This window comes from Sinocyclocheilus anshuiensis, unplaced genomic scaffold (genome assembly GCF_001515605.1).
Source record: "Sinocyclocheilus anshuiensis isolate Anshui unplaced genomic scaffold, SAMN03320099.WGS_v1.1 scaffold1177, whole genome shotgun sequence".
In the NCBI taxonomy this organism is placed as follows: Eukaryota; Metazoa; Chordata; class Actinopteri; order Cypriniformes; family Cyprinidae; genus Sinocyclocheilus; species Sinocyclocheilus anshuiensis.
In genome coordinates, this window is record NW_015554138.1 from 237,298 (window position 1) to 244,664 (window position 7,367).

General features: G+C 36.1%; 1 protein-coding gene across 1 annotated transcript in view; it reads right to left on the reverse strand.

Moving 5' to 3' along the window:
- The window catches only part of LOC107670424 (zinc finger and BTB domain-containing protein 47-like), a 25,657-nt gene that overhangs the window by 11,494 nt on the left and 6,796 nt on the right, over window positions 1–7,367 (reverse strand). The window lies entirely within an intron of this gene.

Sequence of the window (7,367 nt, forward strand, 5' to 3'; positions counted from 1 at the left end):
TAATCCCTTTCACACAAATTTACAGTTTCGATTAATAAAGCGTAATTTTCGCACAATTACTTGAAGAATATTATGTTATGACTTCAAAACTATTTTAATATGCTGAGAGATTTGAAAACTGATGCTTTTGAATGTTAGCATCACACATATCCAGCTTCATATCTATGGGTTTTCACAGATGGTAGGTTTGTTCGGTAGCTCACGGAGTACGGAGACGTACTTGAGAGGTTAGGAGCTCCGATTTCCCATGTATTCGATTTCCGGTTCGAATCCCATGTAACTATGGTTCGACAAGTTCAAATCTGCATATAAAAAAAGTTAAAATGGCACAGTTGCATCAACAAATGCGTTTTTATATCAGTTTTGCATTTGTTAACACTATCGGGTAGGTTTAGAGTTGGGTTTGGTGTAGGGCATATTTCCAACATGATAGAGCATTAACTTTTAGCAACACTCCCTGTACATTTGAATTATGAACCACCGCAATACTAAGAGCATTAACTTTTAGCGACAGTCCCCAGATATTTGAATTCTGAACCGCCGCAATACGTACCTGAAGCAACGTAATAAAAATGTGCCAAAAATGTGCTCTTTGAAACTACGCGGTGTTGCACGGTGACTAATGCTTCAAATGAACGACGCATGTTTTAGCACCACTCAGTGGACATTTCTCTTTGAAACTGCAGCGAAACGTGCAGTAAGGTACGTAAAAACGGTGTTGCAGAAAAGTACCCAGAGGTACGTATTTTTATGAGTCTGTAAGGTACGTAAAAACGGTGTTGAACAGTGACTAATGCTTCAATGAACGACTATTAGTCGACCTGAAAAATCCTTAGTAGAGGGCAGCCCTAGTTATTATATATGCTATTTGTGCAGCAACAGTATGTCTTAAATACTAACAGCACCGTATCAGTGTATGTATTGGCAGCAGCAAGTTCCTGTACTTGATTTGCAGCAGCAGCAATAATCTACAACAACAGCAATAACCAACAGCAACAGCAATTCAGCAGCAGCAGCGCAGCAGATCTATTCCGCTAAGACCGAATACATTGTCATATCCATTTGCGTACCTAACTAGTCTTCTACCACGCTACAAACTCTGGACTTTTGGTAGTACCTAGGATAGCAAAGTCCACTAAAGGAGGTAGAGCTTTTTCGCATTTGGCTCCCAATCAGAGGACCTCAGATGATGCCAACCCTGAAACAACTTACAGAACTACCAAATTTTGCTATAAGTTTGACTGCATCATATAATAATTGCTGTTTTCATCGTCTGTTTGATTACGTCTTTAATTGATTTTTCGGTACATTTCTGCCATATGTACATAAACTGACAGTCACGACTGATAAGCTACTACTAAATATTATGGAAACTTAATTTTCTGTAAAGTTGCTTTGCAACGATTTGTATCGTAAAAAGCGCTATACAAATAAACTTGAATTGAATTGAACTGAATCCATCACCATGCTAAAATCTTCAGACAGTTGTTATGATAGAAATGCAGTTTTCTATTCAAAGAAAAAAAAATAACACCGTTTCCACCAATATATTAAGCTTCTGTTTTCAGCTGTATTGTAATAATTATGTTTCTTGAGCACGAAATCAGCATATTAGCATGATTTCTGAATCATGTGACACAGAAGTAACGGCTGCTGAAATCTTAGCTTTGCATCACAGGAATAAATTACATTTTAAAATATATTAAAATAGTTATTAACAATTATTTTAATTAATATATAAATACTTTTAAAAATGTAATTAATATAGTAATATTTTTTCACAATATTGCTGTTTTTACTTTATTTTTTATCAAATAAATGTAGCCTCGAATCATTTTAAAAATCTTACCAGCCCCAAAATTTTCAACAGTATTGTACATATTCCTTTTAATGCCGCTTACAAGACATTTTAATTTCCAAACTGCATAATACATACAGCAACCAATTTAATAAAACTTTTGAAGATCTGAATAAAACTGAACTACAAAAAACTGAATTTTAGTGCGACTCACTGAACATTTTACGTTGAAAGTGTGGTGAAACATGCAAGAAGCAACAATTTTGCAGAACTGTTGCCACAGACACATTTTTCCAATGAGCCCAGACTGAATAAAAACAGGAATCATATTTTAAAACATCTCATCACAATAAGTGTAGGTTATTTTGGATGTTTTCAGTGAGAATCAGAGTGATGAATACATCATCTCACACTGAGCACTGTAACAATGCAGCCACTGTGAAGACCACTGACCAAACACTCAACAACTTTTGATGAATAGCTCACAATTTCAGCAACACACCAAGATGTCATACTGCAATACAAACTCAACAAACCACAGCAACAAGCCACATGAACTTTAAACGATACAGAATTAACTCATTATATTTTTATCTTGGAAATTATAAGACTGAAAACAAACAGTACTATTAATATTCTGATTCAAATTATTTAATGACAAAGTCATTTTTGACAAAAATAGCGTCTCTGTGTCGGAAAAGACTGGTAACTTGACCCAAGCTAATCCAGCTAGCTTTTCTTTCTCTTGTTACCACAGACCTCAGAAAGTGAGGAGAGGAAGGCTGTTGCTGTCAGGCGGAAGACTGAATGATGGAAATGCCAACTCAGCGATCCTTTTCCCCCTTCAGCATTGTCCTAACAAGAGCTCAGGGTTGGGAGGCTTGAGTGACACCCTCAAGAACCAAAACGGGCATCACGCCAGCCTCAATCTGCCAAAGAAACGGCTAGGATGGAGCTTCAGAACAACTGTTCAACATTGATCTGAACAGACACTCACTAAAGCCTGAGTCAGCATAAAACTAGAGCAGACTTTACGGAAAATAAAAATAAAGTTAATATAAAGTGATAGAGAGAGACAATTTGAAAGTGATGTGAATATAGGATCCTATCTGAACTAGGGGAACATTGGTTTATGTTCTCTCTGCAATGAGTACAAAAATACTGGAAAAAGTCATCAGTCACCAAGCAGACTCCCTATAGAACATAACTGACAAAAAAGCAACATAAAAGCGGTTGATATGACTTAGATATGTGAGCTTTATGTGAGGAACAGACCTAAATTTAGGTCGTTCTTCACTAAAAATCTTCTCATACTTATGCATATTCAAACTTAGCACATCGTGTTCAATTATAAGACATTCATCCTGATGTGCCAAATTTTAAGATGTTCAAATGTGAATATGATTAGTGCAGAGTGAACATCTTTCAAAACATTTCCTTTTTTGATATACACAGTAATAACTGACTATATGACAATTTTATTTCTTTAACCCTGCCAGCAGAACACATCTTTAGCAACTGTGCAGCCATGGCACAGAATAGTGACTCTTTTTGACCTTCAACTAAACTTTGAGGCTGTTGCCCACTCTGTATTAATGAAAAACAAGCATTATCATGGGAATCTAATCAGGCTGCTATTAAAGAGACGAAAGACTAATCGCTGTCCTCCTGCCCTCTGGATTCCTCCACTTCCTGTGCTGCCAGCTCGAGGGGAAGTTTCACAGCGCTGTAAAATGCAGAGGCGCTGTTGTCTGGCACTGTTTCCTCATCAATCATACACAAATGCCAAGCAATGACTCGGCATCTGGAGTCCTTCTGCCCAAGACAATATGCACAATTAGAAATGACCTGCATTTCAATAGAGCACTAAAGAAAGCCTGGATCTGGTATTGGAAAGAAGTAACAGAAATGAGTAACAGAAGGTCTGTAAAAAAAATAAGCTTAAAGTCACCATGAAAATTCTTATTTTTTTAATGGAATACTGTAGTGTTTATTATAAATAATTTATCCGTGCACTTCATTATTTTTTTTTTAATTCATGTGCCCGCGTAATCTTTAATCAAAAGCGTTAACCTCCCCTCCCCCTCAAAACGACTCATTTTCTCTTCCGGTCACGACCTATGGCGCAAGGGCGGAGCTAGTGACGTGAGGGGTAAATGCTGGGATAAACCACAGGGGGAAAAGCTGAAGCTGATGCTTCACATTATAGCACTGACACCAGTCATGAGGGAGTACGTTACCCCTAAACATTGAAATGATATTACGACAACATTACTCTTAGGACATCGCAAACTAAGTTTTTTTCATGAGTATGACTTAACCTGATGGAGGACAGTCATTCAGGCAGTCTCTCTCTCTCTCTCTCGCTCTCTCGCGTGCACGCGCTGTTTAGGCATGTTTTGTGCCGTTGATCGTCGTCGTCATCCTTAATAAATAAAACATTTATTCATGCTTGGGTGTCGGCTGTGAATCCAGTGGAGAGAAATCACCCACCACTAACTGCAAACTGGCATTCAGATCTGCCTCCATTTTGTTGGCAACGCCCCAACTTCCAACGATCCAATCAATTCCCGAAGGACGAAATCAAGTCCCGTCCTCTCATTTCAGATGCCGTTTCACTCAGATATACGTCACAGTAGAGAAGAAAAGACAATCGCAACTTCCGTTTCATGCCGACTTTAAAACAACAAAATTCCAAAAATAATTCAAAGATTTTCCATTTGGCTATTAATGCCTCCATCAAGATTGACTAGAAAAACATAAAATAAGTACTGACTAAAAATTAAAAATCAAATATCATCTTATCATACGTATATATATATATACACACATACCTGTATATATAATTTTTTTTTTTTTTTACATATATTATGTAGCCAGACAGACAGTGGTAGGCTCCTCCCCTTAGTGGGCGGTGTTAATTGTCATATTACAAACCTAATTAATAAAAATAATCAATACTTTTTCTAATTTTGACAAACATTGTTGGAAAGGTCTGAGTCTCAAGGTTCCATATTTGGTGACTATTTTGTGATGGAAGTAATATTGTGACAGAAATTTATAAATTTGTGATAGGAAAACGCATAAACAATTCAGTGGGTGTTATTCAGTGGTTTTTCCTGGTATAGTGCCAACAAAACTTTCAAAGGAGCCTCAATTTTTGTGATATCAACTTCAAATTTGGAACATTTGCCTTTAATTTTATAGTTTTTAGATTCCAATTTAATAGACAATTTTAGATTCCAATTATAGATTCCAAAAAATGTTGTAAAATGTTTTATTTTATATAAAATAAATGAGTACAGTTAATTTTCTTGACAGTAAACTTAACTTTTTATTTTTATTTTATTTTTTTTACTTTTTTCATTTAAGCAGTAATCTGCTTTATTGTTTTGCCTTTTTTTATATAAAGATCATAGAGAGAAAATTATATAGAGAGAATTTTATTATTTTATCATTGTAGACAGTCAGTGATACTGAGAGACAGATAGATAGATAAAAATGGATGGACTACCCCTTCTGCACAGGTCTATTATTCTCATGACGTAGCAAAGAAATAACAGAGCAGAGACTGGGCTTATTTGAGTCAATCTGTTAGTGCCTATGGTAATTTCCCAGAGGACAAAGAAACCGTGTGCATTTGTGAGGAGGAAAGAGCCTCAGTGGACCAGACGTAAAAGATTCAGTTTTTCTTTCCACTCTGGAGAAGATTTTCTACTTTTGAAGCCCCTGTGTACCAATCGCCCTCTCAGAAGAGCCACTTTCCAAGGTGATGGAGCTGTCTTTAGAGGACCGAAAAAATGAGACAGAGAAACAGATGCCCTGGGTGTCTGTGTATGCGTGTGGTACTGCTCGATGCCTATGCCCTCCCCGATCCAATCAGGACACACATTCAGTCCTGACCTTGAGCGAGACAGACAAACACTTACAGCCCACACTGAGATACCAAAATGACTTACAGCCTGGGTGAGCATATGTGTGTGCACGCTGTAAATTAGCAAGACATGAGCAGGTCTGTGTGTGTCAGAGAGAAAGACAGAAAGAGAGCTAGCAAGGCCACACTTTTGATTCCCAATATAATAAATAAAGTCCTTATTAAATATAATAAAAAGGTAAAAGTAAGCAATAATTCTGTGTTAATATAGTAAGATCAGATGAGGCGACCGATAAATGTTCATAATTTATAAGTGAAAGCAAGATAATAACACAAGTCTGGAACAACATGGGACTGAGCAAATCATGACATAACTTTCATTTTAGACTGAACTATCTCTTTAAGTTCTCTTAGATACAGATACCATCTTCTCACCCATTCAGACTAGCCAGCACAGTTGATAATTACACACTGTCAGAGAGCTGCCACAAACCACAGCATCACTTTCACTGAGAAAGCCTCCTGAACTATAACACCTGCTATTACACATGCCAGTTCACGGAACAGGGCTGTTTGGTGCTCCTCGGGTCAGCTGTCTGTCTAGTGCTGAATAATGTGAGCTTTAAACAAAGGCAAAGCAAAGCCAGAACAGAGGGTGCAGTACATCTCCATAAGAGAAACATATAATTCACTTTTATTTGTGTCTGTCACATTTGTTTTTAGGGTTTTAACCTTAGTTCACAAATTCAGGCATTTCAAATCAAGTGCGAGGTGTGTTTAAAAATATATAAGCAGAAAATAAACTTTGTTGTAGAAATATGTATAATTACTATGTGTCTAGGTTTTTCTGAATTACATGTTTTGTAAATCAAAGACTTTATTGCATAGGCACAGTCTGTTCAAAAGTTTGAGATCGTCATGTTTTTCAAAGATAAAAATACTGTGAGTGAAATATTATTACAATTTAAAATAACTGATGTCTATTTGAATATATTTTAAAATGTAATTTAATGCTGTGATTGCAAAGCTGGATTTTCAGCAGTCATCAATCCAGTCTTAAAGGGGTCATAGGATGCCCATTTTCCACAAGTTGATATGATTCTTTAGGGTCTTAATGAAAAGTCTGTAACATAGTTTGGTTAAAATTTCTCAATGGTAGTGTAAAAAACAATTTTTTTACCCTGTCAAAAACAGCTGTAAATCAGCGGTAAATCTCCATCACGTGCATGCTTTCACATTGAGCAGCATTAACTACACAGAGCCGTTGTTCACTGACATCGTGCAGCCCTATTCAAGATTGACCTCTGACTATCAGCATATTTGTTAGACAGGAAATGGGAGTGTGATTGACATGTATATAAACCAGCCAAAATGTTGTTTATAATGGCAAACCAAATAAAAACGAAATAAAAGTACTAATAAAAAAATAAATGAAAGAATTATAAACTTAAAAGTCATTTTACAAAAACAATATTAATAAATAAAAAAGAACTAAAACTTAACTGAAGTTGAAAACCAAAATAAAAAAATGTAAATAGTGAAAATTTAGTGGAAAACTGACTCTAACACAAATTAATTAGACATAGATAAATATTTCCCTTAGGTTAGAAAATATTGTTGAAAGAGGGTGTCATCCATCCCTTCATCTAATTACCAAGTTCAATCAGAATAAGTGATTAGGGATGGAGCTCCCCT